Source organism: Myotis daubentonii, chromosome 3 (assembly GCF_963259705.1).
Source record: "Myotis daubentonii chromosome 3, mMyoDau2.1, whole genome shotgun sequence".
NCBI classification, from domain to species: Eukaryota; Metazoa; Chordata; class Mammalia; order Chiroptera; family Vespertilionidae; genus Myotis; species Myotis daubentonii.
This window is the reverse complement of record NC_081842.1, coordinates 206,654,941-206,675,754: the sequence shown is the minus strand read 5'-3', so window position 1 is coordinate 206,675,754 and position 20,814 is coordinate 206,654,941.

Here is a 20,814-nt window from a genome sequence, read left to right as displayed (position 1 = left end):
ATTTGGGGATATTTATGGATTTTCTTGAACTCGGTGCAGCCGTGAGCCACATGGCCCTTTCCCCCTGGTGCTGCCAGCTCCTTAGCGCATAGTGGGTCAGCATGTAGCACTATCTACCGCCTGTTTGCCTTCTTCCCTGCGGGATGTTGAGAGCCTGGACCGTGCCTGGCATAGAGCCGGTAATTACCGAACACCTGCCTGTCTCAGGCTCACACCACCTCACTGACGCTTTCTTTCATCCCAAGAGGTGGTGGTGTTTTTAGTGCCATGTTTCCTGTGGGTACAAAGGCACAGAGGCACGAGGACCCATGCTCAGGGTCACAACGGTGGGTGGTGGCAGAGCTGGGGTTTGAACCCAGGTTGGCCTGACTCCCAGCCCTGCCTCTGTCCCCGTGTCCTTCCTCCCCCACCCCCCTCCTTCCCTTCCCTGCCTCGCCCCTTCTCTCCAAGCAAGGCTGAGCCAGATAGGAGACTGGGGTTCCAAAGACCCTCCTCCTTCTTGGTCCAGAGATAAATATTTGTTTCTCCCAGTGTAAATACCCCTCTGTGTTTAATGAGGTGATTTCAGGCCATTTCCTGGCACTGCTCAGTGCCTGGAAGTCTCTTTCAATGTGGGGAAGCCAGGCCTCTCGGCGATTCTTCCCACTTTCAGATGAAGCTGCAGCTCAGAGAGGGTGACCGGCCCGTCCAAAGCCACACAGCCAGGATCCAAACCCACGCAGCCTGGCTCTAGTCTCCAGTCGGTGCTGCCCTGGTTTCCTGCCTCCTGGGTATTTCCCTGGCCCCCAGCCACTGCACCAGGAGCCATGACTGGCGGGTGGTGAGCCCTGAGGCTGTGTGCTCCCTTCTCTTGGCATCTCTGGGCAATATGGCACTCACAGCCCCCCCCCCCCACTCCCCCCGGGCATGGACCCCCTCCTGCCATCCTCACTTAAAGTGATACTTTAATAAATTATGCTTTTATGTTATTACACGTGGAGCTGTAAAAGCAGAGAGTGTGCAGTGGTGCTGAGGTAAGGCACCCGCGACTTTGCAATTTCCTGGTCTGGCCTGGCTCTGCTCCGGCCGTGAATTTTTCATTAAAGTGCGCAGGTGACGCCACGGGGGCAGACGCAGGCCAGGTATGCTCCCACGGTGGCGCGGCCCCTCCCCGGCCTCACGGGGTTGGGCTGGGGATGGTGGAGGGTTCACACCACGGTGATCAGACATCACCTCACTCTGGGACTCAAGCTGAGCTCTAGATTCAAACAGCAAGTGATGAGAAGCGCTCTGCTTCCACGCAGAAAGACGGGCATCCCCTGGCCGAGCACCTGGCTTGGGCCAGCCCCTGGGCCCCGCATTTGACACGCATTACCTCATTTCACCCCCAAATGATGGCGATCTCCGCATGATGAGCCCTATTGGACAGACGGGGAAGGCGGGCTCTGCTAAAGAGTGGCAGCCTGCTTCCAGAGCCTGTGTTCATAGCTGCTATGCTTTCTCCACTTAGTTCTCTCTCTCTCTGCTCTTCGCCCCCAAATCTGTGGGCCCTTTGCCGTCACAGTGACAGAGGCGATGGGCACATCGCACTTAGAATCTGTGGGGAAGAAGCCTTCTAGACTCACAGCTTTGCCCATGCTGTTCCATCCTGGCATGCTTTTCCTTTCTCCCGCTGGGCCGAGGAAATCGGGCCTCTGGCTTCAAACCCAGCAGCTTGCCTCTCCATGCCCTGCTGCTCTGTCAGGCACCCACTGCTCAGTGATTTGCTCGCTGAAATGTGAGTCCTGAGTCCCAGCACTTGGAAGGTGTGTCAGTCTTCCCAACTGTGAAATGGGCTAGGCGCAGTGGTCGGCAAACTCATTAGTCAACAGAGCCAAATATCAACAGTACTTCTTCAAAACAGACCCGCCCAGGCCGAAAACCGACTTCTGCGCATGGGCCACGAAGTTTTAATCGCACTGTATGTGCGCCCACACGTGGTATTTTGTGGAAGAGCCACACTCAAGGGGCCAAAGAGCCGCATGTGGCTCGTGAGCCGCAGTTTGCCGACCACAGGGCTAGGGCATCAAGGGAGCCCAGTGGAAATGGGTCCAAAGCAACCCATGGAAGCTTATGTGGTTCTCACATGATTCTAGAAGATTCCAGGATGAGAGAGGAGACAGAAAAGCAGGTGCCCTGGACCTGTGACTGGACAACATGGGTTGTTTGGTGAGGTGGGTACAGGAATCTGCGTGAGCGTCAATGAGAACAGCGCTGCCTTCTGGCTCACAGGCCCCGTCAAGGCCAGATCTCCCAGCTCTTTTGGGAAATCATCCCAGCAGCTGAAGACAAAACCAAACTTGAACTAAACACTCAGGATCCTCATAGCCCACAGTTCTGGGTGAGTGAATCTCCTCTCAGGCCCGCTGGCTTCCACGCCAGGCCAGAGCACAAACAAGAGACCGCGGGGGTGGCTCGGGCCTCTCTCGCAGAATTAGAGAGATTAGCTGAGGGCCGAGCCCAGCAGATGTCCGCTCTCCAGACGCGGTGACTCACTTGCCTCCCTGGTTGAGAAAGGGACCCAGCCGGGCCTGAGCCGTCCTGGCTGGTGAGGAACCAGATGCGGGGCAGGGGTCAGGGTAAACACCAGCGGTCAAGGCAGGAGGTCGGGATCAGGGTGGGGCCAAGACGGAGGACAGACCGTTTCCGCTCAGCAGAAGGAAGTGCTCTCGAGGGCCCATGCTGCCCGGGGGCAGGCAGGAGGGGCGGCCGGGAGAGGTGGTGAGGGTCCAGTCCTGAGGTGTGCAAGCGGGGTCCCAGGGACCCTCTGAAGGCAGGAAGGGTTCCGGTCGGCATCGGGAGGGTCCCAGGCAGGAGCCAGCTCAGGTCCTTCCAGCAAGAGCTCTGCCGGAGAGAGGGCAACCTCTTCCTGAACAGGGTCGGATAGAAAATATGTTAGGCTTTGCAGGTCATATAGTTCAGTTGCAGCTACTCCTCGGCTACTGTAGACAACACGTAAATGAATGTGTGTGGCTGTGTTCCAATAAAACTTTATTTTACAAGGTGATGGGTCAGATGTGGCCCCTGTAGAGCCTGTGGCTCTGGGGCCTGTGGGTGGGGGTTGGAGGGTCCCTCTGGGAGCTTGTGAATTAGAGGCCACTGACGTGCTCTCATGCCCTTGCCCCTGCGGAAGGTGCCCCTGCACCTGGATGGTTTGTTCTTTCGTTTCTCCTTCCTAGTTTTCTTCCCTTCCCTTGTTTTACTCATCCATCTATTTGCCCATTTGCTTCATTGTTTCGACAAATCTCTAATTCATGTTCCAGCTCATTAATTTGTTTGCTCACTTACACACTCAAGAATTCATCTAGTGCCCAGCCGGCATGGCTCAGTGGTTGAGCATCAACCTATGAACCAGGAGGTCACGGTTCAATTCCCGGTCAGGGCATTTGCTGGGGTTGCGGGCTCGATCCCCAGTGTGGGGTGTGCAGGAGGCAACTGATCAATGATTCTCTCTCATCACTGATGTTTCTATCTCTCTCTCCCTCTCCCTTTCTCTCTGAAATCAATAAAAATATATTAAAAAACAAACAAAACAAAAACGAATCCATCCAGTCACTTATTCATTCACTCATTCACTTATTTCTCTACTACTGTGGTCAGAAAGTCATTAGTCAACAGAGCCAAATATCAACGGCACAACGATTGAAATTTCTTTTGAGAGCCAATTTTTTTAAACTTAAACTATATAGGTATGGATGGTTTAATCTGGAGAGAATCGAGAGAAACAGGGGCTTGATGGTGGTCTTTGAGGCTTTGTAAGCTTATATGAATAAGGTGTGAGCAGTTATTCCTTTATGAATGGAGTCCTGCGTTGTTTCTGGACTCGAAACCTCCCCTCTCTGCCGGGGTCCAACCCCAGCAGGTCCAGGGGTCCCCAAAGGTGTGGACGGAATCGGCGAAGAAGGAATGACATGGAGACAGCGTTCAGTTGATCAGCAGCCTAGCCAGGATCTCTAGCCCGGATCTCCAGAGAGGTTCTGCTTCGGATCTCCAGCGAGGTTCTGTAGCCATGTTCCCTCGCTAGGTTCTCCAGCCAGGTTCTGTCCAGGCTCTCCAGTCAGGTTCAGTGTCCAGGTTCCAGTCAGGTTCTCCTGCCAATCTCTGTAGTCAGGTTCAGTCCAGGATCCCTTGCCATGTTCTCCCGCTAGGCTCTGTCTCTAGGCTCCGAGGCCAGTCCCTCTCCAGGATCCTCCGGCATGCTCTCTCCAGCGAAGTTCTTCTGTCTCTAGGCTCCGTGTAGGTTCTGTCTTCTGAATTCTCTTCTAAGCTCTGAGTGTTTCTGTCTTGTTACAACTGTATTTATACCAGTTGATTCAATCCTATCAATCTCTATTACAAAGGTTAGGGCGTTTCTTATCTCCATTCCAGGGAGAAAAGATTATGTAGTTTAAGCATGATTGTTCGTAGTTAAAGGGATTAATTACCCGCCTGGCACTTAGTTGAGGGGTTTTATTCCCTCCCTAACTTCAGGGGAAAATCCCTACCTGGGGATTCAACCTTTCTCTGAGAGGTGACCTTGGATAAAACACAGTGCCAAGAAGGTGAGCAAACATATTAAGAACCGTATGCCATATATGCCAGGTCCCTTGAAACAGCAAGGATGGACCGGCTCCCGGCACCTCTCCAAGGTTCTATGCGAGGAATTCAACAGCAAAGACATTGCCCTTGTCCTGCGGGAGCCCACACCCCACCCTACACACCGACGGTAAGTGGGGAGCTGTTCCAGGCAGGAATGGTATGGCAGCGACTAAGAGCTGAGAGCGAACGGAGTCTGTTCTGGAGTGAGAGGTTCAGTCCGATCGGAGCCAAGTGCGTGTGCAAGCCCCTCTCTGGGCCCGTTTCCTCATTTCTACTACGGTTCTGAGCTCTGGGGCTGCCACAGAGATTACGGAGCACTTGTGCTCAGTACTTGCTAGTTATTATCAAAGTCACTAATAATTGTTATTCATAATAAGTGTTATTAGGTGGAACAAAATGAACCGGTGGGTGAGGCGCATGCTGGTGGCCCGGCTGGACAGAGTGTGAGGAGAGGATGGCGTCAGGGACCTGTCAGGGCTGTTTGGAGCTCAGCCAGAATATAACAGGAGGAAAGTAGCAGTAATAGCAGCTGATGTTTACTAGTCACTTATAATCATTGGGGCAACTTCCTCACCCCTTTGAATTTGGGTGTTTTCTTCTGTAAAGTGGGGATGTGAGTCGGCCCACCCCTCGGGTTGCCATGTGGGTTCAATGAGAATAATGCGCTTTCACGGCTCGTCCTCAGCAAGCGGTAACTACATCTTCATTATGACAGCCGAGACCCTCCCCCCAGTGGTCCTCGCACGTTTGGGTCTTCACAGCCACTGCTTTGATTCCTGCCTGGCAGGGAGGAGACCAGGCTCAGAGGAGTGGGGTGCTGGGCCCACAGCTGGCAAGGCCCCAGCAGGGTGAGGCACCAGGGGGGATGGAGAGCCATAAGGACCACCCCTCCTGTCTGTCTGGCCTCAGGCCTCGTTCCTGGCTAGTTTCAATCCCTTCCGCCACTCCCAGGAAGTGTCTGTTCCCACGCCCTCTGGCCTGCCCCTCCTGCCTCACTGGGCTCCTGGCGAGCTGAGTCTGGAAAGTTCCCGGGCCTGGGAGAGATAAGGGGTGCCTTACCCAGGTCCCTGGGCAGTGCCTGCCCACGGCCCCTTTGATCACAGACCAGATGGTTCTGCCAGCCCAGCTGTTGGAGAAGCAGCTGCGATGATAGCAGCAAGCCCAGGGAGGGGGCCAGGCCTGGTATCAGCCACCTGGAGGGGGCACCTCCTGCGGTCTCCACAGCAACGGGTGCCCAGCCCTGCAAACAGGAAGCTGCTCCTGCACGGACGGTGGGAGAGGCAGGCGGGAGGGAGACCCAGACCCTTTAATCTTCTAGAGGAAGTGGTCCTGGGGGCAGGGCCTAGCTTGGGCCACCAACCCCCTGTCTCCTCAGTGCGTGTGGGGGTGGGGCACAACGGGGATGACTCCCAAACCACACAGTTGCCTGAGTTCTGACTAAGGAAGGGTGGCAGGAGGAGCTTCCCCAGGCAGCCCAGGCCCACCAGTCCAAGGAGCTGTGCAGACCCCTTGTGAGGAGCCTCCAACCCGGACGCTCCCCGGCTCCAGCCCCTGCTTCTTGGAGGGGGTGGAGTCAGTTTCAGGTGTGACCTGGTGCTCAGGGCTTCACACCACCTGTTTGTGCCCCCTGCCCAGCTGGGGTGGGGGGCCTAGGAGCTAATGGTCCTGGGGTATTTTGCCCTTGGCTGGGGCACCTTGAGGGAGTCACCATTTGCATGTCATTGGGATGGTGTGTGGGGCCAATTAGATAATCTAGGGAAAGTGTCTAGGTCAAAAGTCATGCCACTTAAGATTTAGTTCCCTCTACTTCCAGAGCCCCAACCCTAGAGACACCTAGCGCCCCCACATCCTGCAGCTGGGGATGAGGGGCTGGCAGGCTTGAGGGGGTGCCCCCTGCCAGATGCCAGGCCCTGAGCTGGCCACCTTCCCTGCTGTCACTCACTTCATGCTTCTAACAGCCCTGAAAGGCAGGAGCATGATTCCCATTTTATGGACAGGGAAACTGAGGCTGGGGCTTTACTCTCTAAGTTCTCACTGGGTCTCAGGCTTCCTGACACACTCTGTGGGTCCTGGGAATTCAGGCTAGAGGCTCCCCAAAACCAACTTGGGGGCTCAGAGAGAAGCCATTCACCTGGCGGCCCTGTCAGTCCAGGGCAGGGGCAGTGACACAGGAGGGTCACTGGGGTCATCTTAGACCTTGGGTCCTGCCCCGTTCCAGCTTTCCCTATTGGCTAGCCAGGTGGGGTGAGTGGGGCCAAACTATGGGGCCACAAACCCTCATCCACGGAGCCCTTCCTTCAGCCCACAGCCTGGAGCTTCTGGAAAGTGGCAGATTTTTTGCTGTGTGGTGGGGTCCAGAGAGGAATAAGATGGAGTTCTGCTTTGAAGGAGAACAAAATCATCTGTGCATGCGTGTGTGTGCATGCGTGTGTGCATGTGTATGTGTACGTGTGCGCACATGCACGTGTGTGCATGCATGTGCATGCATGTGTGCATGTGTGTGTGTGTGTGCAATGGGGAAGATGGTATTGATGACCACGATGGTGCTGAGGGTGCGGGGGCAGGAATGGGGGAGACAGTGGTGTTTGTGAGGGTGGTGGTTTGGAGGTAGTGACGATGGTCCCAGTGATGGTGCTAGTGATGACGGTGCTGGCGACAGACCAGCCCATACCCTCTCCCTTCTGCTTCTGCCTGGACACGCCCTCAGTTCAGGGCAGCGCCTGGCTTGCACTCGACTATGGCAGCTCCCTCGAGGCACCGCCCATTTCTCACCCTCCACAGGCAGGTCCTGGGCCTGTGCTCTGTGCCGGGCCCTGTGCTGGGATCTGAAGTGGGTCCCGAGGCATCACCGTGCTTCCTGGCCTCAAAGGCCTGCGTCCAGTTGGGGAGGCAGAAACCTAAGGAGACCAGGGTGACCGAGGGAAGAGGACGGGAGTAGGTGGTGGGAGCCCCTGCCAGGAGGTGTCAGGGACGCCTGGCTGACAGCTTGAAGGGTGTGGAGGAGTTCGCTAGTTGGGGAAGAGAAGGGAGGGCCTTGGGGGCAGGAGCCCTGTAGATGCAAAGGCCTGGAGGTTTGAGGAAGTGCAGTGTTAGCTGAGAACTGGGGCTGGGGGTGGGGCAGGGCGGGCTCCATTTTAGTATAAGCATCTTACAGACTGTCTTATCCCAAAGGGCGTTTCCTCTGGTGGTCCCCCTCCCCCCTCAACCCCCCCCCCCGCCCCGTCCCCACCCCTCACCATCAAGCCCCTCCTGGGAGTCACAGTATCACTCCTCGCCTCAAATAACTGGAATTGTTCGAAAGTGCCCAGCAAGAATTCAGCTCAGCAGGTTATACTGGTCAGGGGCCGGGGCCACAGATGAGTATGGGACTGGTGGTGGTGGTGGTGGAGGGGGGGCACTCAGTGGGACTTCCTGGGAGAAGGCGAGAGGTCCTGACCTCCGGCCAGAGCCGCACCCCTGTGAGCACGGATCCGGGAGCAAACTACAAGGGAGGCAGAGGTGTTGGAGTTCCACTGCCCCCTCGGGGTGGGCTGGTGGTGGGGTGGTGGCGGTGGGGTGGTGGCGGTGGGGTGGTGGTGGTGGGGTGGTGGCGGTGGGGTGGTGGCGGTGGCCTGGAAAAGCTCCTCTCCTGCCTGGGGAGAGGTGTAGAGTGGGGGGCACAGGACTAGATCAGAGTGCTGGAAAGGGGTACTGTGTGCGTGTGCATGTGTGCAAAGATGTGTGTGCATGTATATGTAGATTTGGGAATGTGTGTGTGTGTCCATCTCTGTGTACACAAACACATCTTGTATCTAATTCATGTCTATTCTTATTCATATCCCTTTCCTCCCCTTTTCCCTTCCTCTCCTCACCCTCATTTCCTAATCCTCAACTTCACCACTCTGTTAGCATTCATTCATTCATTCATTCATTCATTCATTCATTCATTCAAACAATGTTTATTATTGAGGGTCTGCTAGGTGCCAGGCACTGTTCTAGGCTTTGAGAATGAATGGGAGATAAATAAGACAGAAGAGATTCCTGCTCTCACAGGAGTGCATGTCCCCCTGGGATGAGAGAGACATTAGACAAATAAGCAAATTAACAACATGCCAGATGGTGACTAGTGTTAGGGACAAAGTTAAAGAGAGGCTGTGAGGCTGGGAGGGCCATTATAAGTATATACATATATTTTTTTACCGATTGATTGATTTGAGAGAGAGAGAGAGAGAGAGAGAGAGAGAGAAACATTGATTTGTTGTTCCACTTATTTATGCATTCATTGGTTGGTTTTTGTATGTGCCCTGACTGGGGATCAAACCTGCAACCATGGTGTATCAGGATGATGTTCTAACCAACTGAGCTACCCAGCTGAGGTTGGGAGGGCTATTTTACGTGGCCGGTCAGGGAGGGCCTTGCTGATAGGGTGTTTGAACAGAGACCTGAGGGACACAAGCAGGGAAATGATACGACTCTCTGGGGGACGGATGTCCCAGGCTAAGGGCACAGCCAGGGCAAAGGCCCTGAGGTGGGAGTGTGCTCGGGCTGTTCTAAGGACAGCAGAGGCCAGTGTGGTTGGAATGGAGTGAATGGGGGAGAGTGGGAGGACAGGAGTCAGCAAAGCTGTGGGGGCCACAGGACCACATGCGGGGCTTCGGCTTTTGCCCTGAGCAACAGGGGAGTCGTTGCAGACTCTGAACAGGGCTTGGCAGTAAAGGGGAGGCAGGGAGACCAGTGAGGAGGCGGTTGCAGGAGCCCATGGAGAGGCGACAGTGGCTTGGCGAGGGGAGCGCAGGGGAGGGGGGGGAGCCTCCTTGCAGAGATGTTGAGTTTGGTGTCACTATTGGGCCTCTCTGGGGGCCTGATGACCTAAGCCTGGGGTTGGAGATACAAATGCGGGAGCCATTAGCACTGAGAGCCACGCCGTGCATTTGCTAGGTGTGTCCATGTGTGCCCACACCCTGATGTGGCTGAAGAACTGAGCCCTACGGCCCCGGTCACAGGCTTTGCCCCAGGGAAGCATGAAGGGGGAGGCGAAAGCAGGCAGAGATGAGCTAAGTGGGCAGTTCTGGGGGTTAGTTAAGGGCACGTGGGTATTAGCGTTAGACAGACCTGGGTGTGCATCTTGGTGTGACCTTGGACCGCCAAGGTCAACCTCAACCCCTGCGAGCTGCGTCATCTCATCTGTGAAGTTACGATAATAACGCGGGTGCACGTAGAGAACGTGGACCGGTCACTGGGCCCTGGTTATTCTGATCAGCCCCGAGCTGTGGTGGGAGTCCTTTGGGCGATTCGCTTTCTTCCTCTGGGTGGGGCTTAGGAAAGTGGTATTTCCTACACGCCTGGCTCCTCTACAGTTGATAAATGAGGCATCTGAGGCTCAGAGAGGCTGACTTGCCAAGGCCACATAGAAATGGGGAAGCTGGCATTGCAACCGACTCCACGCTGTGTCCTCTGCCACCCCCCCTCCCCTGCCTGTGGCTTCAGACTGCCACCGAGCAGGAAGCGTCAGGCGTAAAGAAGGGATGGAGATCTAAAGACTGACCCATGTGCCCAGGAAGCTCTGCCCAGGGGCGTGAAGACTGCAGCTGGTGCAGCCTCTGCCACTCCCCCTGCAGCAGGGCCCTGGGTGTTCATTTCCATCCGATTTCTCCAGAACAAAGGCTGGCTTCCGGGAAGGAGGTGTGGGGAGACCATCCTGAGAAGCACAGGCCTGCCACTCATCTTCAGAGACGGCAGGGATGCTGGAGGTGGTCAAACCCGGACTCCCAGCCCACAGGGTGTGGGCAGCCCCTTGTGTGGTGCGTGTGCACCAACTGTCTATGTGTATGTGTGTGTGTGGGGGGGGGGGAGGGTGGCAGGGGGTTGCTGGGGTCTGAGTCTGGCAGAGGGAGCTGGGCTGGAGGGAGCCACGTGGGCTGGGATCTCCCGGGTCCTTGAACCACATCGGAGCTGCTATGGGAAGGCTCCCTGGTGCGTGAATAACAGGGAGGGAGGCACAGGCTGCTGATTTATCGGCTTCTCCTCCTTTTGATCTCCCTGCTTCCCTGGAGAGACTGCCTCCTCCACACCTGGGGCTGCGGCGGGAGGCCTGGCAGGGGCTGCCAGCTGGCCTGGGACCCAGGAAGCCTCCTTCTCCTCATGGCCTCGCCGGCTCCTGGTGCCCTGTCGGTGTCACCGAGCGGCCCGGCTCGCTGTGCCGTGGGTGCTGCGAGGGCTTCCTGCCCTGCTGGTCAGGGTCCAGGGCACACTCGCCTCTCTGTCCTCTGGGTCAACTCTGCTTCCCTGTCCTTCTCTTTCTGCCTCAATGCACAGGCTTCTTCCTCCTCCGTCCTCCCTGCCCGACATGCCCAGCCCCCACTCCAGGTGTTGCAAGGATCCGGGGCCCAACCATTTCAACTTTTTCTCTGGTTCCAAGGGCCGAAGAAGCCCAGCTTTTAGGCAGAGTCTGGGAATGGCTTGCAGGCTGGTCACCAGTGGGCAGGTGCAGGGCAAAGAGAGGGCAGAACCAGCCAGAGCTGGGTTCAAATCCTGACTCTGCATCTCCCGGCTGTGTGGCTGCAGGTGAGCCAGCACTGAGGCTGTGCAAGGCCTCTTGGCAGTCCAATCCAGGAAGAACACCCAAGCCATGCCGCCTGGGCGCGTCTGTGAGGAGGCAGGCTGCTCTGGGGCAGGGGAGGGGCAGCCCTGAGGGCATCCAGGTGGGGCCCGGGAGAGGCAGAGGTGGAGTCCTCAGCACTGCTCAAGTGCCCCGGGCAGATCTGGGTCAGGGCAGGGACAGGTGCCTCCGTCAGATGCCAAGTGACAAGCTCACCTGGTCCCTTAGTGGGGGACTGAATAGGGGCGCTGAGCAGCTGCCTCGGTCAGGATGGACAGAACCCAGAGTCCCCTGCCGGGGACAGTGGGCTAAGAAAGGAGGGGCCAGGAGGCCTCAGCTGCTGCCCTGGGACACTAACCTGGGACAGGTTAGGAAGGGGGGCGGTAGTGGCAGGGCCAGGAATGGAGTGGGCAGGGGGTTGAGGGGCGTGGCTGCGTGCAGGCCGGGCGCACCTGTGGTCCTGATGGCCATAGCTCCCCCGGCCCCCATGCCCTTCGCTCCTCCTCCTGCTCTAGGCTCCTTGCTCCTCAAAGCTTAACGTTTGCATTTTTAAATTCATCAGTTTTCTTCTTTCTGGCTTGGGGTTTGTAAGTTGCGGGGGAAGGCTTCCCTACCCCAGATCATGAAAATACTTCCTCTTAGTACTTACAGGCTTCTTTCCCAGCTTTCGCGTCTCTTCGTTCTGTCCCAGGGGCCGTGCTTGTCTGTTTCTGACCCAACGCCCCATGGTGTTTATGTTTCCTTGTTGTCTACCACTGCCCACTGGAACAGAAGCTGTGAGGACAGGGATTCTTGTCTGTTTGAGCCACGCCGTGTCCCAGCCTCCAGCCCCCAGCAGGTGCCCGGTGCCCGGTGCCCGGGAGGGATGCACTACACCTGTGTTGGATGAAGCACCAGGATGTGTATTCAGAACTCCGAGACTGAGAGTGTGTAGCAGAGACACCGTCCGCCATGTCTGTCTCCACAGAATCTTCCTCCCCCACCCACCGTGTGTTTCTAGGGGCCTTTGCTCAAAGTGCACAGCCCCCTCCTGCCTGGAACCCCCTCTTCCCCCTCTCCTCACGCCCACACACTCCCCCAGCTCTTCCCCAATCTCTCTCCTTTCTAACTAGGGATGGAGGAGAGAATGCGAATGGATTCCATTAACAAAGGCTATTGGGCGATTGCAGTGCTCAGAGCTGGGGTGTAGAGACGGGGGAACCAAGAGGCCCATCTGTTCACCTCCCATAACCACCATGCAACCCGTGGAAGACCGTAACAAGGGCAAGTGCGTGGCTGTGGCTGTGTGATTTGCTTTTATAAGAAACGGCTATGAAATGTTCTTGGTGGTGCAGCCAGGTCCCAAGAGCACCTAGACTTTCCTGCTGGTGACAGAGACGACACCCCCCCACCCCCCGCCACCACTGGAGTGGGGAACACCATTGGCACCTCTGTGTTCCTTCTAACCAGCCTGGGGAGGAGTGGCCCTCACGAAGGGCAGCCATGGACAGCCCAGGGTTAATGTCAATGTAAGGAACTCATTCATTTCTTTATTCACTCACTCACTCATTCATTCATTCACTTATTCATTTCTTTACTCATTCATTCATTCACTTTAGTTGGGTAGGACCAGCAAAAACAAAATCATAGGCAAATAAAACCAGAACAAATTGCCTAAGTGTTATGAAGAAAACCAACAAGGGGCGGAGATGTCAAATAATAGGGTCCCTACTTTGGATGAGGTCAGGAAAGTCTTTCCAAGGAGGTGACAATCCCACTGAGACCCGCACGATCAACAGGAGGGTGCCATGGGAAGAGTGGAGGGGCAGGCATTCCGGGAAGAGGAAAGAGCACTGGCCAAGGCCCCGAGGTGGGAAAAGCTTGATATGTTTGAGAAATGACGTGGCTGGAGTGAACTGAGGGAAGGCAGAGTGGTGAGATGAGGCTGGGGAGGGGGCCTGGGCCACCCCATAGGAGTGGGAGACTGGAGGATGGGGCAGGGTTGAGGTCCACTGGACAGCTCATCTCCTCCTGCTCAACTGGGGAGGTTATAGCGCCAGTCCCTTCCTTGGTCCTGGGTAGAGCAGGCCAGGCCCGTCGATTTGGGAACCTCTGCCCCGGCCCCCAGGCTGCCAGGCAGGCCCCTCCAGCTGGTCCAGGTGTGGGACCCGGCCGGCCGAGTTGAGCCGCTCCAATGGCAGCTCAATCTGCCGTTTCCAGATGCTACTGCAAACCAGCTCTGTGAAACCAGAACCACCAAGTCCCGAAGTCCCGTTAGGGCAGCCGGAGGCGAGCACAGCGGTGGAAGGATGCAGGCCCCGCGGAAACGGCTTGCGCGGTGCGAGGAGGCAAGAACTCCTGGGCTCCCGGGCGGAGGCACAGTCAGGAAAATTAAGAGAGAAATCCCACCTCAAACCCACAACCCAAATATTTCATAAGAACCCTCCCGCCCCCTCTCTTTTTGTCAAGGAAAGGATACACACGGCCTTTCTACTTGTAACCTGGCCAAGAATAATTTGTGGCAGGAAAGTTTGAGCATTTGTAAAAATAAAATAAAAATGTAAAAAAAAGAGAGAGAGAGTGAGCACTTGAGTGTACGTTCGTGTGAAACTAAACAGAGGGAAAGTTATTTAGGTGGTAAAATGTCTCCAGGTTTCCCTCCCACCCCCTGCGCCCTGACACTTGGCCCCCTCCCCACGTGTTGAAATCAAGATTGCTCGGGTATTTGTTTTGTTAATCTCCTGCCAGGGCCAAGGGGCTCAGGCTGGGTTTCTTCTTGTTCACAGCAGGGCTCCAGCTGCCAAACAGTTCCCCCCTCACCTCGCCTGGGGCAGGGATCTGTGCACCTGTTCCCTGCTCTGTCTGGGGCACGTGGAGCTGGCGGGGGGGTTGGTTATGTTTGCCCTCCTGAGAGAGTGTGGCTTTGCCCCACCGGAGACCCCAGCTCCCTGAGGGTTCACCTCCCCATAGCCTCCCAGAGCCTTGGAGCTCTGGCCTGCACCCCTGGGTGCTGCTGAGGCTTCACAGGAGTGCCAGACTCTCGGGGTTATGAGAACCAGGTGGACGAGTTACCCAGACCTAGGCTTGAGCTCTGGCTCTGCCACGTGCCCAGTGGATGAATGGCTTCATCTCTCCGTGCCTCGGTTTCTCAGGTGCCAAATGGGGACAATGAGAATAACTACTTCATAGCATTGTTGGGAGGACTGAAGGCGCTAACATGGGGACGGGGTTGGGACACCGCCTGGCACGTAGTAGCTACTCAATAAACGCGAGTGCTGATTGCTGATGGGCTCTAAGCAGCATTGAGGCTCTGAGAACATGGCGTTTTGCTTCTCTGTGGCTCAGTTTCCCTCTCTGTAAAATGGGCACAGTCTCCGCCACCTCCCAGTGTTGTTTATGAGGATTGAGTTAAATCAGCAAAATCCTGAGGCCCGTGTCAGGCACTGGAAGGTGCTCGTTAAATACGAGCTGTGGTATGATTGTGTATGTGCTCTGCTCTGTCATAAAATTTCATTTTGACTCAACAGAGAAGGAAGGAGACAAATGCTCACCAGGCACGTTATTGGCCACGCCCTGTACCTGGCACTGCCTGCTCCTAATACTGGTCCACACATTGGACCCCAGCTCATTGGCCCATTGGGCAGGTGAAGAAACTGAGGCTTGGGTGACTCAGCAGGTTAACGGCAGAACTGGGAGTAGAGCCCAGGCTATTTTGATGCCAAGTGAGGAGCTTTTAAGGTTGGGCCCTGAATGGGCTGGAACAGACCAAGAGAGGGGACAGATGAGGACGGCGACAGCAGTGATGACTGCATTTTGGGGCGCTTCTGTAGTGGGTGCTGTGTGAGGCAGTTTGTACACGTTCTTTCACTGGGCTCTCCCTCCAGCCCCGTGAGGATTTATCATCCCTACTAGACAGATAAGGAAATGGAGGCTCAGGCAGGCAGGGAAATGGTGCCCACTCTCCCTGAGCCTTCTGGGCAGCATCTGACTTTGGCTGCTCTGTGCCACCAGCAAAGAAGCTAGGCCTGGGTGCCTGGCACTTGGTAGATGCCCACACACATTCCCCCGTCCCTTCTGTTGACCTTGACTTCACCCTTTCCCCCAGAGAGGTCAGATCGTGAGAGCAGAAAGGCAAAGCTCAAAGCCCAACTCACTTGTACAAATGGGGAAACTGAGTCCAAGAAGGGAGAAGAGACTTGCCTAAGGGCAGGCAGAGAAAACCCGAATGGAGAGTCAGAGGAGGCCCAGAGGGCTGTGGGGGAGCTGAGGTCAGGGCGGGGCTGGAGGAGGAGAGGCAGCCGGGCCCAGGGCAGAGCCTGGATGCTGCTTTGAAAGAGGTTCCTTGCAGGGGTGGGTGGGGAGGTGAGGGGAGCGGTCTGGAGGAGGAGGAATACGCCTGCCTCACCCCGCCCTAAAGCTCAGCCTTCCCTGCTTCACCTCCATTCATGCCTCCCCACCCCACGCCAACTCCCATCGATCCCTTTGGCGAACCTTCAGGACTGGAAGCTAGGACGCGGGTGCACACTCTGGGAGCTGGCCGAGCCCCTTCCCCTCTGGGCAGTGGTAAAACGAGGGGCAAGGGCACCCACCTCCCCCGGCAGGTGCAAGGACAGATGAGGTGCTGCAGGTGAAAGGCTGGAAACCAGGCAGAAATGGGAGTTGTTGTTATTTTTATTATTACTGCATCAGATAACTGGTTGGACTGCATTTTTCTCCGGTTGCCCCTGGGGCCCTGTAGAAACGGCTCCAGACGGTGCTGGAAATTGTTGAGGACACACATCAGGAGGTCTGGGTTCTGCCTCAGCTCCCACCTGCCTTGTGAGGTGCTTGGACAGGGTCCTTCCCCGGTCCTTCTCTGAATCTCCATCCCCACCCCCCCTCCCATCTGGGCCACGCAGAGTGGCTGAGATGCCCGGTCTTGGTCTCTGGAGCTCGGTAAATGGCCACTCCTGGCTTTGTGGGGTGTGGAGAGGGTGCCCTGGAACCACAGGGGAAGGGAGAGCAGGGAGGGGTGGGTCCCTGGCACCAACCCCTCTCCCCCAACCCTGGGCACCTGAACCAGTGGGCTTCCTGGGTCTGACCGGGGACACAAGTGAGTCCCTCCCTCCCTTTCACAACAGGGTGGGGAAGGAGAGCTGGCCCAGCCTGAGGTCCCGCCATGGTGATCAGCCTCAGAGAGGGGTCCGGAGGGTAGGAGCTGGACTGGTCCAAGAGGCTGCCAGGCAGGGGAGGCTGGGGGACAGAGCAGCATCTTCCCAGGCCCTGGGTCCTTGGCCGAAGGTGGAGGCCGGCAGGGGCTGGGGAGACTGAGTGTGCACATCGCCACCTAGGCCCCAAGGAGGGCAGCGCAGCCGCAGCCCAGCTCCAGGGCAGCCTCTGCCCGCTCCCTCCCAGCCAGGAGCGCCCACTGTGCGCCATGTCTGTGCTGGGGCCTGGGGACAGAGTGCAATGCCAACCTGGCCCGCCATCCCTGCCTTTACTGACCCTGGACAGTGCTGACTCTGGGATGAGGCTGCTGTGGTCTCCTGTTCCTGCTTTCTCACCAGCTGACTGTGTGACCCCGGGCAAGAGACTTAACCTCTCTGAGCCCATTTTCTCATCTGTGTAAAGCGGGGCTGTGTCCTCCCTTGCGGAGTGACGAGAGCCCGAGGCGGGATATTGCCTGTGATGTGCCCAGCCCCAGGGGCTGGTACACAGTGAGAGTTCAGCAGCCCGTTGTTCCCTTTCTCTTCCGTCTACAACCAAAGTCCTAGGATGCCGGGAGGGCACTGGAATGGAAGCGCCTCACTACGTGGGGGAGTCAGGGAGGCGGCACACGGAAGAGAGAGCGTTGGAGCAGGGCTTTGGGGATTGAACAAGTTTCCTGGCATCCAGGGCTCCGTGAAGGCAGGAACCAAATCTGCCTGGGATTGTCCCTGCTCTCCCAGTGCCTGGTCTATAATAGGAGCCCAGTAAATACTCGCTGGATGGCTGGATGGCATTCCAGGAGGCAGGGGCAGCATAGCAGAGGTGTGCAGGCGTGCCCGGGTCTGCCACCACTGGCGGATGGACCACTTTGTCTGCAAGAGGCCATTGTACATGTGAGTTCACCTGCCTGTGTCCCGGGGGGACTGTGGGCACTCCAAGGGCGGGCTCCTTGGCCTTTGCCTTACCGTCCCTCTGGTCCAGCCATGACCTGGTCCAGAGGTCCGGGCCCAGGATTCGATGCTCAGACGAATGAAAGTTCGCCCCTTTGGATGACGGTTCAAATTCTGTTTGGGTAAGGTGCTTGTGGGGAGGGGTGTGTGTGGGGGAGGGGGCTGCCTTTCCATGGTCCTCCCCCTCTTCCCAGGGACCAAGGGTAAAGTCCAAACACCATATTCTGCCTCACCTCGATGACGCCATGTGCTCTGAGGAAAATGAGGAGGGGAAGGCCAGTGGGGGAGGCCGGAGGGGAGGGCTTGCTGTTTTAGGTGAGGTGGTCAGTGAGGGCCTCTCTGGGAAGGTGACACTAGAGCAGGGTCGACCTCCCCTCCAGGCTCTGGGAGCAAAGCCGGCCTGACCCTCAAGCTGGACTGGGCATCCCTGTGCCCCACGCCTCCGTGTGGCCCTTCTCAGCTCCCGGTGGCCTGGCCCAGCCACTCTGTAGCCACGTACCCCGGACAATGGAATTAGCTTTCCTTTGCCTCATTTCCTCATCTGTCAAGTGTGGATAAACCAGTCCCTGCTTTCAGGGTGGCTGTGGGTGTTCCGTCTGCTATCCTTCGCAGAGGGCCAGGGCAGCACCAGAATCCCAGAAATGTATTGGTTATCAGCATTATTGCATCCACCCTGTTTTTATTTCTCTGTCCCACTAGATCAGCGGTTCTCAACCCATAGGTCGTGACCTCTTTGGGGGTCGAAGGACCCTTTCACAGGGGTTGCCTAAATACATCCTGCATATCAGATATTTATTTACATTACGATTCATAACAGTAGCAACATTACAGTTAGGAAGTAGCAACGAAAATAATTTTATGGTTGGGGGTCACCACAACACGAGGGACTGTATTAAAGGGTCGCGGCATGAGGAAGGTTGAGAACCACTGCACTAGATGCACTGGTCTTTGGGTCTTGTCCAATCCTCCGGAAATGGAACTGGGAGGAAATTCCCAGGGGGAGTTTGGGCAAGACGCGAGAGCAAGGATGGTGCCTGGCAGTCTTTCTCACTGCTGGGTGAGAATGGTGACTCACCAAGCCCTCAGCTGCCTGCTGGGATGGCGCTAAGTCTCCTACCCGCATCGCTATCTCACACAGCCTTCCACGGTAGCCCCACCCTGCGCACGAGGAGCCGCCAGCCTGGGTCAGACTCCCCAGGTCAGCCTGACTGCGAAATTGTCTCCCTGGAGAAATACCTTCCAGCCACATCAGGTTAACACTGGCCGCGAGATTCAGCCACGACAAGGCCAAAGCTTTAGTCAATGGATTGGAATTGGAGCGGATCTGAGGGAGATCATGTGTGGGCAGCCAAGGTCTTTCTCAAGAGAAGGGAGGCATGTTGCACATTTCATGTGACTAAGTTCAACTGTACTCCTTTAGGGTCAAAAGATGTGTGTGTGTGTGTGTGTGTGTGTGTGTGTGTGTGTGTGTGTGAGAGAGAGAGAGAGAGAGAGAGAGAGAGAGAGAGAGAGAGAGGAGAAGGGATGGAGGGTGACTCCAGAGCATCACTCAGCCCGCGGTTCTGCTGTCAGCTTTGTGTAGAGTTGGCCTGTGAGCCTCGGGTCTGCAGGCACCTGGGTCCCACTGGGCCTCCATGAGCCTCTCACTGAGCAGCAGTGGTTCTGCAGCGTAAACACTGACTTTTCGCGCTGACCAGCCTCTAAGCAGGGCAGCTGTGTCACCCGGTTGCTGAAGAAAGAACAAACCACTTGGAAGGGCAAAGCCATCGGTTAGAGACGATGAGTTGCCTCCTACATCAGTGATGGCGAACCTATGACACGCGTGTCAGAGGTGACACGCGAACTCATTTTTTTGGTTGATTGTTCTTTGTTAAATGGCATTGAAACATATAAAATAAATATCAAAAATATAAATCTTTGTTTTACTATGGTTGCAAAGATCAAAAAATTTCTATATGTGACACGGCACCAGAGTTAAGTTAGGGTTTTTCAAAACACTGGCACGCCGAGCTCAGAAGGTTCACCATCACTGGACTACATAGATCAACAGCCTGTGATTCTCAGTGCACAGGCCCTGCCCCGGGCATGGAGGGCCTCCAGGTGTGAGCTGTGGAGGAAAGAGCAGCAAGCTGGGTCCCAAAAGCAGACGCCGACGCTGGTTTGGACCTTCTGTGACCTTGACCAAGTCCCTACTCCTTTCTGGGCCGGTGACCCCCCTCTGTGAATGGAGCGATGGCAGGAGTGAGTGATTTCCCTTCCAGCTCTGGCACTGAATACAGCCAGTCATTCAGTCAGTCCACAGACATTCATTGAGCATCTGTTACTGTGCCAGGGACTGCGCTAGGTGTTGGAGGCACACCTGAGAAGGAGAAAGACAAGGTCTGCTCTCAAGGAACTTGTATTCTTGATGAAGAGCCAGAGAACACATCAACAGTAAAGAGGGTAATTTCAGATGGTGATGCGACAGTAGAGAGCAAGGGGACTGCGTTAGATAAGATGGTCAGAGAAGGATTCCCTGAGGAAGTGATATTTGAGCTGAGATATGAAGGATGAGATCAGTCACGTGAGGCTCTAGGGATGGCAAGAAGGCAGAAGGGATGGCAAGTGCAAAGGCCTGAGGTGAGATAGGTTGGCATGACTGAGGAGCAGAAAGCAGGCTAGCGTGGCTGGGGTGGGGAGCAAGGGGAGGCATTGTGTGAGACAAGGCAGGGGAGGTGAGCCTGGCTGATGGTTCTCAGTCAAGGGGGTACCAACCTCTACAGCAAATGTTTTGTGGTTGTCACAAGGATTGGGGGACATGCCACTGGCATTTAGTGCTGGGGGCGATAATAAATGTCCTGTAACACACAGGAGGTATTTCCCGCATCAACACATATCAGATATCACCTCAAATCCATCAGGGTAGCTATTACTAGTAAAGCAGAAACTAAATGTTGGTGATGATGTGAGGAAATGGGAACCCTTGTGCACTGTTGGTGGGAATGTAAGATACTGCCACTATGGAGTACAGTATGGCAGTTTTTTTTTCAAAAAATTAAATATAGAATTATCATATGATCCAGCAATTCCATTTCTGGCTATATAGCCAAAAGAATTGAGAGCAGAGTCTTGAGGAGATATTTGTACACCGTGTTCATAGCATCATTATTCATAAAAGCCAAAGGGTAGAAGCAACCCAACCATCCATCAATGGACAAATGACTAAACAAAACGTGGTACGTCCATACGACGGAATATTATTCAGCCTTTAAAAGGCAGGAAATTCTGACACATGTTATAACAGGGATGAGCCTTGAGGACATTATGCTAATAAACCAGTCATAAAAGGACAAATATGGTAGGATTCCACTCATATAAGGTACATCGAGTAGTCAAACTCATCAAATTCATAGAGAGAGAAGAGAAAGTGGTTGCCCGAGACTGGGTGGATGGGAAATGAGGAGCTTTTGTTTGATGGGTTCAGAGTTTCAGTTGTGGAAGATGAAAAGTTCTGGAGATCAGGCGCACAGCCATCTGAATGTACTT